We start from the raw sequence: 18,241 nt of genomic DNA, 5'->3' as shown, positions 1-18,241 counted from the left end.
AAACTTGTCTTCTTAAGTAAATTAGTCCATACGCGTTACAGACAGTAGGCTGAATCACGAGTTGCTAAGTTTTCTCTCCTGGACACGTTTCTAACAATGGTAACACTTTATCTAGCAGTACTGTCAGGTTATTGTTGTATGCTTTCATGTATGTGACGTATTTGTGAGTGATTAGCACCTATTGTAGGAAGGTGGGGAGTTTGCGGGCACCACGCCCTATGATTGCCCTCGATATGTTGGTTATGTGATTAATCTACAAAGTCATCGATACACAAGGTTTTCTGTGTTGCAGTATCTATCTAAATACAATTGATAAGGCAAAGGATGCAAGGTTGATGTAATTATGACTTCGCGTTTCCTTGGCAACTCGTTCGGTATTTGGCTCATTTTCACAAGTGTTCCCTTTTACCTTCGATGATAATGGTCTTTCTCGGGAACTTAATACCGTTAGAAATTCGTGAGGTTTTGTTTTATCTACAGATAATTGGATCCGCGCTATAAGAGGATTTAGCGCAATCAAATTACCAGGCAATTAACTAATCCTAGTGTCAGGCGGTGTAAACGACTGGATTGCCCATCTCGACGAACATAAAAACCGTAAACGAATGGGCGATATGCACCCAGATGAATAAATTTACAAGTACAGAATAAAGGAAAAAAAAAAGAAATTTGAAAGAAAGAAAGAATAAAAGAATGTAATTGTAAAATTATAAATTAATTTTAAAACGTAATTATAAAAAGCGGGGAGTAAAGACACAAAAAAAGAATGAGACGTCGAAATTTGAAAACAAAAAAGGAACAGAGGCAAAAGAAAAGAAACGAAAGAAATAACAGACAGAAGGGGGGGGGGACTACGAAATAAAATCGCAACACAGAGAGAAAAGAAAAGATGAATGAACAGATCGAAATGAAAGAAAGACAAAAAGAATGAGCGAAAAAAAAAGAAGTGAGAAAAATGAAGGAAATAAAAATAAAGAGAAAAGAATGATTGAATGATACAGAGAAAGAGAGAAGGAATGAAATAGAAAAAGTGAGACAGAAGAAACACAGGAAAAAGAAGAAACTACGAAGACAGAGAAGAGTGAAAGAAGTACAAAAAAAAGTAGAATGAAAAACGAAAGAAGGATGGAGAGGAATCAAGGGGAGATGGATGTGCGCGAGAAAAGTTGCAATAAGATAAGAAAAAAAAAAACGAAAAATCATAGATCCAGAACGGAAAAGCAGTTGAAAAAAAAAAAAAAAAGGTAAGTAAAGAAGAAAGCACGATTGAGTGAAAGAAAAAGGTGAAACCCCCGACTCATATGCTTCCAGTGCACTCGTTGCTTAGTGACGTATGATGGATTACGGTATTGCACTGGTGTAATACCTCTGAGGATAACGCACACACTTTTTTGCCACCCTCGCATCACGCAAATGCCTTTCTGTTAAATCTGTTTCTTACGACTCGCCATATCCTTCTTCTTCGCACCCCCCTTCCCTTTTCTGACGTGGCAACTGCGGCCATTTTAAATACATCCAAAGTACATTTGTGCTTACAGAAGTTTAAGCCTCGAAGAGAGCGGTTTGGAAAAGTCTAAGAAAGCTTTCTTTGTTGGGAAAACTTTTACTTTGTAAGGAGAGGATTAAGGATGCCGTTGCGAATTGAAGAGGGAGAGTCGAGTGGTGGTCGATGAGATGAGAAGAGTAATGCTATTATTTTCCGAAAACTAAATAGGATCAGCTTTTGCTGTGGTTCATATTCATTCAGGCTGTTTAAACGAGAGAAAATCTCAAATACTGTACTTACGCATATGAGAGTCTACTTCGTGAACACATATTTTAATAAATAGCAAAAAACTTATAAAGAATATCACAGACTTATATGCAATATTTCTGTATAAAATATTCCTTTTAATATAATTAAAATTTTATCATTATCAATTGTTTTGATAAGTTATTTTGGGTATTCTCTTTCCACCACCTTCTCTTACCTTACATCAGTTTAAATAAAATCTCCAGGCCTTTCAGTAAGTTCGTCTGTTTTAAAAGACAAAGCTCAGTTTTCGATTGAAGTTGCGGGTGATCCTCGGAGATTTTATTCTAGACATAACATCATTTTCCTAAAGTAGAAAGAGGAGGAAAAAAAACTTCATCTACATTTCTTTTTTCACTATTGCAGACCATTTCAGTTTGCCTGTACATAGAGAGCGATTAGAATTCGGAGACACAGACAAGCACTCCGTCTCTCCTGTGTAAACGATGTTAATGGGCATGGCCAGCATACGATCAGAGCTTTGCGAATTCATCTAAAAATTTGCGTAATTGCGCGTGTTTGGAGAAACATTAAGCGTGACAGCCCCTTTGATTTCATCCCGGAGAGGCTTTGAATGTAATTGTATTAGAAAAGGTTTGCCCTTCGGTATTTATAATTCATAATCCCTTAACATTTCCAATCTATAGCTCTCCAACGTTGATGCTCAGATAATTAAATTAAACAGATGAAAAAAAATATTAAAAAAAAATCTTTCTAAAGGCTTTTCCGCTCAATGGGTAATTTAGCTTATTTGCGTAACGTACTAATGTCTTTTTTGGGTTGGTTGTTTGATTCGCACTCACTTAACAGTATTTTTCAGAGATGTTTTTTTATTCCCCCCTACCCTCCTCCTTTCATTTTATTTTGTGAAAAGTTGCATTAAGAAACTCTTGGAAAATAATCAGAGTACCGGGGTTTTATGAGCTCTGGCGTTTATTAGATACTTTTTGCACGCATTGTCCAATGGGGAAAAAAAAAAAAAAAAAAAAAAAGTTGGCAGGTGAATTTTACTTGATTTATTAAATACGCAAACTGCCAACATAGAGAAGTTCTCAATCTTCTCTCATCATCCAGTTCAGTACATAAAGTCCAATTATTGGAAGAAATAGTAGCACTTGCTTTTAAGAATTTCCACTGATGAGATACAGTAAAAGAAATTCGAAAAATATGCAAGTGCATTGCAAGTATTGATGCAGTAGTGTGTTCTCCGAAGAATCATTAATTATCTCGTATTGAATAAGGCAGAATAACGATGCAATATTTACCTTAACAAATGAAATCATAACATTATTTCGCCTTCCAGTATCGTGCTAATGTGTTAGGGAGCTAAACATAAACCATGTAAAAATGGTGACAGTAGTATTCACAAAGAAAATAACAGAAGTTGATAAATAACTTTCCCTTCGTGTAGCACTACCATATCACATTACGTCTATTGTTAGTGACAGATTTGGACACCACATGATCTCTCACTGTCACAACGTGCAACACTCCCAAATTTATCACTGTCTCACGCGTCAATCTGACGCCTTCTATCAATCACTGTTCCCACAGAATTCATGGAAACTTTGCAGCTACACATATAAAAGCCATTGGGGGGGGGGTGTTACCGATGCAATCAATCGAACCACGTCAAGCCACTGTTAAATTAGAGTTCATTCATAATAAAAGAGTTGAACAGGTCGGGAAATTTCGACTTCAAGAGCAGATGTTAGACATTTAGGACAATACCTTGACGTCTCTTTAATTAATAGTCATTATTATTATTACTATTACTAGTTGATTTCACCACAAGCAACAAAAGTGTCTGTTGATGAGCTTTCTTTTTTTTTTTTTCCTGTTGATGGAGCTTCTTGTAAAGAAAAGGCTACTCTCCACCCCAGGGTAATGACGATTGAAAGCCTTCGCCACTGGCGCTACCAACAACCAGAGATGGGAGTCATAAGTCTTTGCAGCTGTTTTTTTTTTTTTCCCCGTAACACAAGTAGCTGTCGGCGGCAGACTGCGGACATGGGCGGTCAGCACACACGAGATTACAAGATTGACCCTAGCGACGATTGCCGATATACGAGGAGAGATACTAATGGGGTCATCACTTTAACATTAAGCGTCGATCTGTTTGACTCAAAGAGGAGGCTGTGGCGACCTATCGGAACAATGTTTGTTATTTATAGGAAATGGTGCAAATACGGCAAAGTTTCCATAAAGTACAGAAAACTCACCCAAACAAATTTTCAACCACAGATACGGCAGCCATCTTTACGAGTTCACATTTCTTGAGCCAATACTTTTGGCAGTGTGTTGTACTTAAAACACGTATTGTGTGCGTGCAATGGGAAAATTTCTAATTTACAACGAAATATCGATTGTAGCTCAAGGTGTTATTTGTCAGGTTTCAGCCAGAGTTAATTGTGTAATATAATTAGATGACTGCACGTTTCCATGGTGACAAAAGACATGCCTAAATGGAAATTTTATATGCGAACTTTTTGTCAATGAAAAACTGACCGAAATGGAACTATTCTTTCGAAAAAAAATAATCGATATAGCTGAGAAAATAACAACTTTATTATAAATAAGAACTCTATTCTTACCATAATAGTTTTTCCGACGATGCTAAGAAATTCTATAATCTCTTCATTTAACAAAATAGCTCGGTCTGCTTGTTGGTCTAAGAGATGGAAATACTCGTCTATTTCGTTCTTGACAACCGAAATTTGGTGTTGCTATGGGAACGTGGATATGGTATGTCGTACTGCTTAGCGAATTAATCAGATGTTCCGTTTTCTAGCCCAACTTAAGCAAAGTATGAGAACTTCGCTTTCAAAACTGATTTTAAAACAAACAAACAAAGGCTACAGTTTAGTGTGCTGCTCGCGCTGAAGCTCTAGTCCAATTCAGAATTCTAAATTATAATTTGAAATCTTCTAATGATCCTGGAATTCGGTGATGCGACTAAAGACCAGCAAATACCTAAAGGTGTATTCTACTGCCCTCAACTTCCCATAGAAAAGTTATATATATATATATATATATATATATGACAAATATACATTATGACGTCAAACACGACAATTTTGTCTTCCCTAATAATCACCCCATGTAATTATTATTAAATTATCTCATCTAGAAAAGAATACCTGTTAGTTTATATACGCGCAGAAAAGCAAACCGATGGATATCTTGAACCAATAGAATACACATTTATATTACAGACCGTAGCTCCACCTATATTGTTAAACCGGAACCAAGAAAAACTAGGAGTCATTAAGCAACTTCGTCTATGGCAAGCTCTATGGGAGGTCTGCATGGCAACAATTAGTTGGAGAATTTGCACACGTCACAACCGCGCGCGCGGTGGTCAACTACGTGAACAGTGTTGTATATTGCATACGGAATAACAATTCGGTTTGCATTTTTTTTTTTTTTTTTTTTTTTTTTTTTTTAAACAGGTTGTATACATATGAAAGACGAACTCGCCTGCAGCAGAAGAAAGTTCACAACTGAAAAGCTGTAGGGAACTTCGAGAGTGGAATTGAAAATGACGTTACCCTTCTCTCCCCCTCTTTGAGAATAGTGAAAGGTTCATTACCCTATAAATCGTGTATTGGTGCGTTATAATTATCGCCTGATCAACATCACTGTCAGATCCTTTTAGTATGCTTTTCAAAAGTAGGCTGAGAAGAGGAAATGAAGTTACCATGCAGGTCTATCTGTCTGCTCTAGGTTTACTTTGTACTGCACATCTCGTGGGAAATATTTCTACCCGGGGCATTCGTATAGTCGTGTCTACCTAGTGGGATGAAGATAGTGACGATGACGCATCGTATTGTGAGAAGTACAAGCGAGTGCAGTTCCTAATCTTCATTTGCGATGATTCCTGATTAAATAACTCATATTGGTTACTTCACCTGTTTTCCAAAGATACGCAAAATGGGTGCAAAATAAATGAAAAGATTCTCCTCGTACGCAATACAAATGGATGCATTTATCTGTAATAAAGAGTTGGCAGTTTGTGGTTGTTGCCACAAAGTTTTCATCGCCACCAATTCTTGAGAGCCAAAACAAGTGGCTATTTACTTGATGGACATCCTTTCAAATCTTTCGGTAGCACCATAAGTGTTTTGCTACTTCTCTAGCCGTCAGTGAGTCCATTAGATTCTAACCAATCCCCACGCCAAGGTGGTGCTATTCACGAGTCGATTTGCATACTGTAGTTAACTTGGAGCAATTGGGTAGCGTAGATGATGTTCCTTTTAACCTCTCTCTCCAATTACTTCCTTGATGAATACCATTAGACTTGTGCACCCCTATGTCTTCTAATTTCCCTATTTTAAATCACTACTGGTTAATTTAGACTTGCATCTGCGTCCTTCCCACGCTAAATTAAAACGTATCCTTCGAATTAAATAACTAGTTAAATACCTACTAGGAAGAGAAGGAAGTATTTGGAAGAATGAGTTCTCCTTAAAGTAAGTTGCTGGTGTAATTAAAATTCTTTGGAGTGGCTTTACTGGCTTTGAGAATATCGAATGCGATATATCTTAGAAGTCTTTCTTTACAGTTACTACCTTTCGTAATATTTATTATTCTATTTCATTATTCTTCATTGTTATCTTTCAACAAAAATTAGTTAGCTACGGCTGGTGGTGGAAAATTAACGGCTAATTTTTATGCCTCCGTTACTCTTAAAAGGGGGGGGTCGTAAAAATTTCGTTTCAGTAAAGCTAAGATCTAATTATAAAAATGCTGAAATAATCATCCTCCAGAAATCTACCTTCCTTCAACGATGGCTTCATCACGCATGCGTCTTTTTAAGTAATCCAAAAAAGACAGATATAAAAGCAAAGGCAAATAGAACAATAAATGAATGCCTTTCCTGACGACGGCCATATAAATCCTTTAAAAAACGTTGTCATATCCCTTGAAACTTCAAGTCTTCAAATGACATTTGTAGAAGTCGGTCGGAAAAACATTAAGATGCTCAAACTAGTTAGTTTTCTCGTAAAAGGTATTTCTTTTAAAAGACCGCACGCTCATCCTCCTTTTGCTGGCCTCAGATGTCGTCCGGGATATAGAGCACGGCATGCCTTCCGCCTTTAAGATCGAAGCACGGGTAGAAATGAGATGTGGGGAGGGATTCTGTAGAAATGCCGACGAACAACCCCTCCCTCCCTCCCCCCTCTCTCCCGTAACTACGGCACCTGAGCGTGCCATTAAAACGCTTCAAACGGATTAGAGAGAGCCTCGCTTTCGGAACATGAGCTTCAGGAGGCTCGTAACGGATAGAAGAGAGTGTGGCGACTGATGAGAGGAGAAGAGAGGTTCCTTCCACAGGACCGCAACACGCTACGAGGTGCGTTGTCGGAGATGACTTTCAGCTAACGAGTCCTGGGGCTAGTTGGCAAATATCTGTTGCCTTTCCCAGTTCGGTAGCGACCGATAGTTAAGCCACTGATGGCCAAACTTTCTTAATAATGCTAGAGAGAGAAAGAGAGAGAGAGGACAATACTTTAGGCACTTGTTTTTTTTTTTTATCTGTTTGTTTTCATTCTCCTAAGAGATATTTACTCTTGCAGTCCAACACGCACCTCTCAGTAACGTGTCATTAACGTTCCTTCAAAGATTAGCCGTGAATTGTTTGGTTTCCACCAAAATGATTTATTTGTTAAGTGTATGGCTGCTTTTAACCAACGAAGACTAACGAATCTCGTAATGCAATTGATAACACCGAGATTAACATTGTTGACGTAGGCATATACGAGATCACTGTTTATTGACCCAACTTAACGACTATTTCTTTGCTCTCTAAATACTTTAAATTCAGGGCCAGATTTAGGGTTGCTGTGACCCTAATCTATAACGTTTAAGAGCCCCCACCTTATTTTACTGAGTGAAATTTAGGTTTGATAGCTTTTCGGAGACCCTTACGGATACTTTTTGATTGACCGTCAGCACCATTTGAAGTCAAAACTTAGTAAATGTTAGTTTCATTCCGCTTGTTTTAACAATTATAAAAAGCCATCAAACTTCTAAATGAGCCAGTATTAATAATGATAAAAAAAAAATTCTAAAAAAGAGGCTATATTTTCTCCTAAACAAGAAACGGGGAGGTTTCATACTTTGTTTCACTGTTATACTCGCGATAAGACATTTTACACTTTGCTCTATCTAATAGTCTACAAAAAAAGAAAGAAAAAAAAAGTCAGATTCCAATCATCGTCTTAGGCCCTGAGGGAAATGTGGAATTGAACTGCCAGCAAAGAAGAAACTACGAAGCCACCCTTCACGAAAAATATAGCCCATCGCGAATTGTTTCATTTGTTTCCACATTCCCTCTCACCCCCTAAGACACACTCGAAGTATTATTGTTAAGATAACCATCGGTCGTAATTATTTTAATTAAATGTCGCAGTTTCCGTTCGAATAATTACTTTGACATTAAGGGATCTTCGCAGTGTCCACGGTGACGTCATTAAGCCAATTGCTGAATCGAAGACAACAACAAAAAAAAATAAAAATAAAAAATAAAAAGTTCGTTGCTACACTTGTGTCATATGACGAACGACAGCTAATAAGAAGCCCGCCAAGAAATTATTAAAGTACTTAGAAAAGCTCTGAGCTGACTCTGTTTTTCTATGTTGTATTATGAATTAACGAGAACTTAGCGTGTCAGACCTCCCGCGGTGCTGTCACTTGGGAGAACAAAGAAGATATGAGGTTAATTGTAAGTGGGCCTGTCTCTTAAGAACTCTTGATTTGGCGTCGCAAGACTATCGGATACATCGTCCAGGTGTATCCGATAAAATGGTGGCTGATATGCGGTTAATAAGTTCTTCTTATAATCATTCAATGAATTATAAATTGCTTTCATCCTCTCCACCTTGAATTTTTGGGTTCGCCTACTTGTATATAAAGCGGCATTTTGTATTTAAAAAAAAAAAAAAAAGTATAAAAATAATGTACAGACATGAACGTGTTCGCTTGGCAGGAGTGCTCTTAACAAAGCTTTTGTATTTAATTAAACTGAGGCCCGTGTCGGCAGGTAATTAAAAATATGTGAAGTGGTATTGTGTAGCTGCCTCTAATGCACTGCAGATCAAATTAAGGTAATAGCCGCAAGTATTGGGAAAGGACTGAACTATATTTCGTGTTTTAAGAATTTAATAAGGTGGGAGTTACGAAAGTTAAAGCATCCCAGAATTCCTTTCTTTCCCATTTCTTTAAGAGGAGGCTGAATTCCATCCTCGTTCGACTTTAATAATAATAATAATTCAATCGCGAAATAAATGGCTGTGATCAAAGCTTGGGATTCTGAGCAGAACATAAAACTAACCTACAGCACTCTCCAATGAAATCACACAAGCCCGTCGCTGATGGTAGACTATCCCGGAAGTCATCGAACTATCGTATCATTTGTCTGGCTCGTGAAATCTAATCGGATTACAACTAACGTTACCACAGTTGAACCTTCTATTTCAGACCTTTCTAAATGTTGATGTATCTTTGATGGTTATTCTTTGATGAATCTCAGTATCCTAGTGGTCGACAAAATTCAATTAGCTTCAGTCAAATCCGTTTTCTCTGACGAATCTTTCACAGTCAAGTACGATAACGAATACTTGTTTAATCTACGAAAAATCATCGGCTAAGCACAGCATCCGTGAGAACGGGGGGTTTTCTCCAGTCCTCTTTTCTAATTACTCTGATCACGAGACGATAGCATAAAATAATAATTGCAGATGTGAAATGTAAAACCATCAAGCGATTTTACTGGCGTTCCACACCGCTAACAACGAAAGGTCAATGAGCTCCTGTAGCGACGGTGCTTAGGCATGCTTCCCTTCATTACGGTATCGAACAAACGCTATTCCACTGGCAACACTTTCGCTATAAGGCCATTACAGTAAAAATATACAACCCAGCATCGCTAATTACAGCTATATATTTAATGAAAGCAACATCCGACGTGGAGTTGATAATGCATGACTTTGGAGACATCGTTTACCCCGCTAATAAAACCAGAAAGCATTGATGACGTGGTTGCTACATTATCACGATTAACATGCATTACCTATATTGTATGGAAAGGTACAAAGGTTATCAGGATATTAAATGTTCACTGTGCGACACACAATTTGGAGCTGGGGACCATGAGCAGATAAAGCCACTTTATTGTTGATTGCCGTTTCTCTTATCCTCCCCCCCCCAATCCCTACCCTTCATCGACGTGTGCGATATACACCAAAAGGGAAAAGGAATGGGGATAAACAGTAATGCCATTATTAGTGTTTATAGATACGATTCTCTGTAGCACACTAAGGATCTCGCTTGTCCACTCTTTAAGTCACATTGACTCTCCCAATTAGTTATGGGTGAACAACACTCACAAGGTTACCGACATGCCTCTTCAAAGACGAAGAGTTCGGTAGCGTTTTATTAAGGGGAAACACGCAATTTAGCTCTTCTGAGAGGAGTTATGTTCCTTTTCTCTGCCTCTAGAGTGTAGTAACAGAGCAGACAAAATGTGTGTTCCTTATGGGTTCGATGAGCAAGTTAATAACGACCCGACTACGCAAGAAAATGAATTCCAGTGGAATACTTTAGTGTGTAGATTGGCTGTCCTAGTGATATCGAAATCTCGGTAGTAAACACAGATTTCGATACCGTTAGGTCTTGTTACATAATTACAACCTGATTATGAGAAGGATAATTTGTTAATTTTACATCAGCCCGATAATTAAAAACAACTTGTTCATCTACTAACATTGATAATGTCACATTTATACATTAACGGGATAATTTGTAACTTTTTTTTTCCCGTATACCAATGCTGCCTATTCCGAAGATCAGTACTGGTTGCTGTACATCAAGGGGTTCTACTGATGTGCAGTTTGTTCTCTACGCTCTGTTTTACCATCAGCTTCTAATATGCCATAATATTTAACAGAATTTATCTGAAGTGTACATACAGGGGATTTCTTCTATCATGTCAAGGACCTACCTACTAAACAGCTGCAGTTTCCCTTAATCCTGTAATGTCATGATCATCTGAGCATGACCATTGTCTGTGTTTTAAGGTTCTCCATAATGAGACGGATTTTCCGCTTGTTAAGAGGTCAATGAGTATCGCTGGAAGGAGAAAAGTATTCCATTACTGGAGACCAAAAGGAGCCGTACTATTCTTTAGCGTCGTTTAACGAGCCTTCTATAGACAAATCCTTCGTAGTAGATTAATCTTAAGGGGTCAGGTGATGCTACATCTCAACCTAAATAACAAAGAGGGGGATATAAGTGGCAAAGGAGAGACACAAGAAGAGAGGAGAAAGCAGTAAAAGAAAATCCGCTGTTTTAAGCCGTACAACAGTGGAAGGGAGAGTTTAATCTGTTCGAACAGTTAAGTTTAATCTACCATTATTCTCCTCCACAAAGGAGCGCTACCTACCATCACGTGCTTGTCAAGCAAGCCACTACTAAAACCTGGGAATGAAACCCCGGCGGCAGCTAGCGAAAAGCGTTTTAAAAGAAATATCTTCCGAAGTGTTTTCTCTCGACTGGCTGTCTCCTTGTCGTCGTGGAAGGGGGGAAAATTAAAGAGTTGTCCGAGCCCAAAGCCGGACTTGTCGTAACCCACCCTAACGCCCGGCTCGGGACCCCAATCAGTATGACAAATGGCGACGTGCGCAGACACCGCACGTGAGCATTCCTCAAGTCTAGCCAGGGGGACTTTGCCAGCTGCCAGGCCTTTGCAACATTACTAACTACTTCTCCCACGAGATCTAGGGTTATTGCAAGCGATCACGAATGGCTATAACCTGCGTACCCGAGGGAACATGGCCTCCGAGCACGAGGCGGTGTTACAACAGAAACACCGCCGGTTCAGGTCAGATATCCTACACGAGGTTAGAAGTTGTCGCCGCCACGGGCGAAGAGCAAAGCAAGGACGGGAAGGGGAAAAAAAAAAAAAAAAAAAAACAAGAGGGGAGGAGGACGCAAAAGTGAAACGAAACGAGAGAGATTTGACAAGAGATGGGGTGTGGTAAACACTCGGCACGGCAGATTGAAGTAGAGGAAAATATTCCTCTAAATGTGCAGCAAGGGGCACATCAAATAATCGGAGGTTAGCGATAATTAAATAACTGTAGATGTGATGTTGAACAGTCCCATAAGAACGATGGTTTAAATGGTTCTTTGATTTACCGCCGTATTCATCTGGACTTTTCTCACATTACTGAAAAAAAATAAGTGAATTATTATTAGTAGACAAAATGCATCAAAAAGATACGTTAAAAAGTAAAAATAGGCAAAGAGCCTAAACAGAAAAAAAAGGCCTAAATAATCGAAGTAGGCAGAAGAGGAGAATACCAATTTCAAAGCTAAAAAACCAAATTCAGTAGACAAATAAATCACAGCTAAGATGGCCGACAACAGTGACAGTAGAAATAATTAAGCCGGTGATAAAGTACGGCGTATATTAATACACATTATAGTTATAATTCATCGTTGGTACACACTTCCAATACTGTAAATATGATTTAGTGATGCCATCTGGGAGATATTATGATGTAAATCTGGTGGGTGTCTTCGTTTGATTAATTTTAAAATAAATCAATTTAGAGGACGCCTAGCAGAGAATCGCTAATTAATAAGGCGATGAGGGAGATATTATCCTTAGTCACATTCTATTTTGAATACTTTAACACACACTGTCTTCAAAATTAATCAATTAATTAATTAAATGTGTCTTCTCGACATACTGCTAAAGATCGCAACAGACAGCTTCAACTGCATCTTTACAAGGAAAATTGAAGGCTTCTTACCTTAACCACAGCCATCTTTTGTGAGACCCGACACCCGTTGAAGGAGAATATTCTACTAATTAATAATACTATTGATTAATTTTTGAAGAATAAAATGCTTCGGGAGGATCAAGGCAGAAGCCGAGAACAACACGACACAGCAGGCATCTCTTCTTTCGGCCGTCCTGTACTTGGGGGGTTAATTTTAATGCCAAGATTAAAATCTCCTCTCGGCCCACCTCTTTTTGTCAACTGAGCCACATGATTGACACTGCAAGTGTGTACACAAACAGCACTTGCCTTATCACCTACTTGGATTCGCGTCACACCCCACCATTGGCTGCAAGATGATGCTATTCTCCGCCTTAAACAGGACACGAAATCACCGCAGGGTAGGACGGGGCTTCAGTTGGAACTACGAATGGCAAGCGGTACGTCGACCTTGACAAAAGTTTTGCTGGCTGCGTTTTACAACATCCTTACAATTATGGATCAGTTACGTAATTGCTGTCTGGCTTTTGACTTTGCATTTTCTTGCACTAGTGCGCCAACTAGTGAGTACTTAGTTAAGCTTTATCAACAGATTTATGTGCGTATAATGGAAACCATGGGGGCATATAGTTAGTATGACGAAAGGAAATGGTTGTTTTAGGGCGTTTATACGAATTGCCACAAATATATCCTGACAACGCAGCCGTAAGCGATGAGATCCCACAACGGGACACTTAGATCAAGGTTTACTTTTCTAAATAATATGCTATGAAGAATTTTTGTTATTCTTGCTTTTATTACGACAATAAAAGCAAGAATAACCGAACTTCGCAACGCTATAACATTTCATGCATAAACAATCAGGCCTGTTATATTCAAATATTTAATTGGATATAACCAGTGCTTTTTTTTTGCGGATGGTATATGATACATTGAGAAATTTGTAATATTCAGTCATAATTTATGAGTTTATTGTGCAAATAAACTTAGCTATTTAAAACTTTTTACATTTATCGCTGTCTATTGTTAAGATGTTTTGTTAACACTTTTTTTTATTGCCAAATAAATTTTTTATTAAAATGATCGTCTACGTTTTACTTATTTTTATACACTTGTACAATATATTTATGCTTAATAAACTGTATTTTATATAGTTAATTTGTTGTTCTTATTTGAAAAAGAAAAAAAAATCACACATGAATTAACAATATTAATAAACATTTGTTTTCTTTTCGTGTCTTTTAATTTTCAATTTTTCCTGCAAATAAATAACGAAGCACCTATTTTTTCACAAAAAAAAAAAAAAAAAAAAAACATTGATTGTGACCCACTACTGATTTCATGCTAGTTCTAAACACTTCGATTAAATTTTAATCTCGTGAATCCATCTTCATATTACGAATTTATTAAGAACTATGGCAAGTTAATAGAAGGGATGCCAAGCTCATGACAAACATAAACGGTGGGGTAGGGGAATATAATGAATCTTTCAATATGAACTCATGATATATATTAACAGAGTATAAATTATAGCATACATTTACTGCAGTTTTTTTTTGAATTATGGCTTTTTTTTAATCTTCCATATATATTACGATAGTGGGAATAGATTGTGATCTCATATTAGGGTAGTATCATTCTCAGCTTTGTTTTATTATTTTATTTCACTTGCTTTAAAAACATCACACCTGGAATTCTTTGGCCATTGATCCTGATGCACGACATAAGCAAGACTAAAAGAGAACTTTAAGTACTTACTAAAGTTCAAGAAACGAGTGGATTGCGTTAATAACAAGTCATCAAATACCTTAAAATGAATCCAATACGTCAGTGAAGTAATTTATGGCCAAAACGTTTTTCTGATGCTCACCAATTCTGAGGAATTTTCTGAGGACTCAGTTAAAATACGATTGTTGAGATCGAAACATGATCCATATTGAATAGGAACGTATTTTCATTTCCGTCATGCAGAAGGGTCTAATTAAGTACAGTGTTGGAAAGTAGCGTTAACTCCGAAAGAAGCACGGGCGATGTGGTGAATGAACTTTTTTTTTTTTTTTTTTTTTTTTTTTTTGAATTTTTGAAACATGCACTGATTCAGGAGCACTTGAGTATCTTTAAAAATTTTTACCCGTCATGGCTGCTTGCGGTTAAGAGTGTACGGAGGAATGATGATGATGGAAACGTTAAGTTCTCGCCCGGCAGAAATAGGCGATCAGGCGAGAGAGACGCCGTGACATTGTTCCTTGCTTGTCTGCCAACAAAACCACCACCATAAGAAATTGAATTCCACTTAGCTTCCAACTTAAATAAAAATCTTTGACAAATGACGAACGAGAAAGTCGAACTGTGATGATGGCGGAAAGACGATGCTATTACGAATTGGGGGAAAGAAAAAAAAATCCGGAGAATTGCCGACGGTTTGACGAATACACGTTTAAAAATGATGCAACAAAAGATAGAATAGCGAAGCATGAAGTGCTAGCTTATAGCTTAAGATTAATTCTTTATATTGTCGCGTGGTAATGTGAAGAACATAAATGGATCCCTCAATTAAGATCCTGAAGAGTAAAAAAATATCGCTAATTATTCTTACATTAATGGAGTTGAAAATTTCAGGATCCCATAGATGACAACAGTAGTAGTTTGTTTTTTTTTTGTTTTTTTTTGTCCATGCACATCCTCAGTAGAACTTTTGATGTATTTCATTATGATCAGATCGCGAAGCTAAAATGTAAACCATAATTTGTATGAAGAGTCCATCTTTTATTAAAGTCTAGTGCCTCTGTATCGATCCTGCTTTTGTATCGAAAGACTTGGGTTCAAATCCCGTACAACAACATGCAGGTTTTATCTTTCCTCGATCGAAGGTTAAGTTAATCGGTCTCATTCACAGTACCAGGGTTCTCTCACTATCTGGAAACTCTGGTTTTTCGTCCAGCAAAGCAAGTCAACTGGCTAAAAAAAACATACACCAATACTCTATAAAAATTAAGTGGATATTAAACCCAACATTATTTCAAGCCGAATATAGAAACCATAAAAGTTTCGTGAGAAATTTGACCAGAGAGCTTACGGGAATACACTCGCCGATATTTACGAGTTGTCCTAGCTGGACCTTATAGGAGAGATGATTGGTCCATTTTGAAAAGGTTTCACTGGCCTGACAGCTGTTTCAAAGCTGGTTGATTTTCGTCAGAGACCAGACAGAAACCTTAAGGTAACTTGAAACATCGGAGAACATACACCAATACAATTAGAAACAGTTAAGATTGCCTTATAGTTCTAACTGCTTCGTCATTCCAAATATCAACAACATTAAATCTCACGGTTCGAAAAAAAAAAAAAAAAAAAAAAACCTACAAAGAGTAAATCCCAGGTATTTAGAACTTCACATAAAAATAACGGAAATTATTTAATCATGCACATATTGTGAATAAGAAGTCTTCGAACAAGACTTTTTTTTTTTGTTATGATTTAGCCAGAGAAATCATCCCCGAAGTGGAGCAACCAGAGTCGCCTGACCCTTTAGTTATTAATATGTGGACAAAAGAATCGTAGGCCACTCATTAAAGAACTAAACTGCATCTCCCTTCCAAGATTCTCTTCAAAAGTAATACAGTAGACAAGAAAAAAAAAAAAAAAAAGGAGGTTCGTTACCCACGTGAAATGCTAACATCTCGAGTGCATCCTAAGCGAAGTAGCGGAGAAAATGCGACTTTCTAGGCTATTACAAAACACCACTGCTCTCGTTAATGTTTTCTGCTCCTTTTGCAAGTACGCTTTCCCTAAATGATCTGCAGAATTTTTGACTTTCCAAGCATTACCATTAACTGTCTACGACAAGCTGACAGAAGCTTAAATAGCCTTCCTTACCAGAGCAGTGCAGGTTTCGCTGATGTTTCGATATATCCCGGAGGAGGAGGAGAGGAGACCTGGATCTAGAGAGAGAGATGCGTAGAAATCGAAATAACTAGAGTACTTTAGTTTGACAGTTACATATTTGGCAGCAAACACACAAAGAAATAAAATAAAAAAAAAAAAGAAGTGCGACATGGATTTATCATCACAATCTTGATGATAGAATAGCAACTTGTATGTAGGTACTGAGCAGTCGGGAACTTATTGAACATTTCAAGCATGCAGGGAGGGGTGAAATGTAATCAGTTAGACTTTACCCGCACTTCGAGCATTAGTATTTCTGCAATGCCTTAGAAGTCTAGATCATCATTTCCTCCACAGAATAATCAGATTTTTAGATAATGTTTTTAAATTAAATTGGGTAGATTTTGGAATAATTAGTATTCCATTTAGAATTGCTGGAATTCTGGGTAAATAATTTGAAATGTCTGTGTAATTTTTTTTTTTTTTTTCTCGCAAATTTCAACAGAACGATATTGTAAAATGACAACAGATATACCAAAGTGACAATTGACATTTATGTCTTTAGGGGTGAAGCAAAATGCTTTTCATATTCCCCGCTATCTGTTGTGGTTACAGTGAAGGTAAAATTTACGAACAGTTTGCTCGCCCTGAATGGGCATGGAGATTATGCATCGTTATAGGAGGCTAATATAGCTTTTGGTCTTCTATATTTGAATATGTCCGTTGCCTCGTATGCTGCAGCTTGCTGAGCCAAATCGTTTGGATGTGTGGACGTCTTTAGAAAAAACTTGGATGCTAAGGATTGTAGAAAAGAGAAAATATAGGGAATATTTGTGTCTCTGTGGAGTTGATTGTTTCTAACACACCATGGGGCGTTCAGAATCATTCTCAAGCACTTGTTCTGCACTCGCTGTATTTTGATAATGTTAGCATTAGAGGTGTGGCTCCAGGCCGGAGAAGCATAGGTGATTATAGGACGAATTGTCATCTGGTATAGTTGCAATTTGATTCTGTTGCTGAGCTTGCTATTTCTATTAATTAGCGGATAGATCTGAGCTATGGCTTTAGATGCCTTTGTGCACGCAGACTTAGTGTGCTGATTGAAAGATAGCTTTTTGTCGAGAATTACACCCAGGTAATTTGTTTCTGTCTGCCAGGGAATTTTAGTATTGAATAGTAACACATCTCCTACAGGAGACATTGGCCTTTCTGAGAAAAAAACGGCTGAGCTTTTCTGGGGGTTGACTTCCAATCTCCACTTAGAGAACCAGCCCTCCAGCTTTAGAATGTTTTCTTGAAGCTTTCTGGTAATGAAATGGGGTTTGAGAGATCTGGTTAGTATTGCCGTATCGTCCGCATACAGGGCCAAAATGGAAGTCATCGGATTGTGTGGGATGTCTGACATGTATACAGAGAACAGCAATGGAGCCAGTAGAGATTCCTGCGGCACTCCAGCAAAGATGTGGCGCTGGGAGGATGTAGAACCGTTGATTTTTACTTGCATTGATCTATTCTGAAGATATGAATGGATTAAATGAACCATTTTTAGTGAGGTGCCGGCTGAGATAAGTTTGTGCAGGAGTCCAAAATGCCAGATTTTGTCAAATGCTTTGGATAAGTCTAGGAAAACGGCGCCTGTGCACTGATGCCAGTTGTAGCTGGTGGTGATGTATTCCACAATTCTGTGGATTTGCTGTATACCAAAGTTAATTAAATTAAATTCAAAGGACTGGGCGATGGACTGAGTCCTTGACTCTTTATCCCGTCATCTGAA

The 18,241-nt window shown here is 37.8% G+C and overlaps 1 protein-coding gene across 6 annotated transcripts in view; it reads right to left on the bottom strand.

Annotated features, from left to right (window-relative positions):
• LOC150108580 (latrophilin Cirl-like) overlaps window positions 1-18,241 on the bottom strand; it is a 780,008-nt gene that overhangs the window by 192,162 nt on the left and 569,605 nt on the right. The window contains exon 1 of one of the 6 annotated variants that reach the window (XM_090416027.1): window positions 12,613-12,670. The exons of the other annotated variants lie outside the window; for them this stretch is intronic. The gene's annotated coding sequence lies outside the window, so the exon portion shown is untranslated. Of the gene's footprint in view, window positions 1-12,612; window positions 12,671-18,241 lie in introns of those variants that run through there. 6 annotated transcript variants of the gene reach the window in all.

Source organism: Typopeltis vanoorti, chromosome 3 (assembly GCF_054136105.1).
Source record: "Typopeltis vanoorti isolate ZY-2024b chromosome 3, IOZ_Tvanoo_1.0, whole genome shotgun sequence".
Taxonomy (NCBI): Eukaryota; Metazoa; Arthropoda; class Arachnida; order Uropygi; family Thelyphonidae; genus Typopeltis; species Typopeltis vanoorti.
The sequence above is the reverse complement of the archived record's forward strand: the minus strand, read 5'-3'. Positions and strand labels throughout refer to the sequence as shown.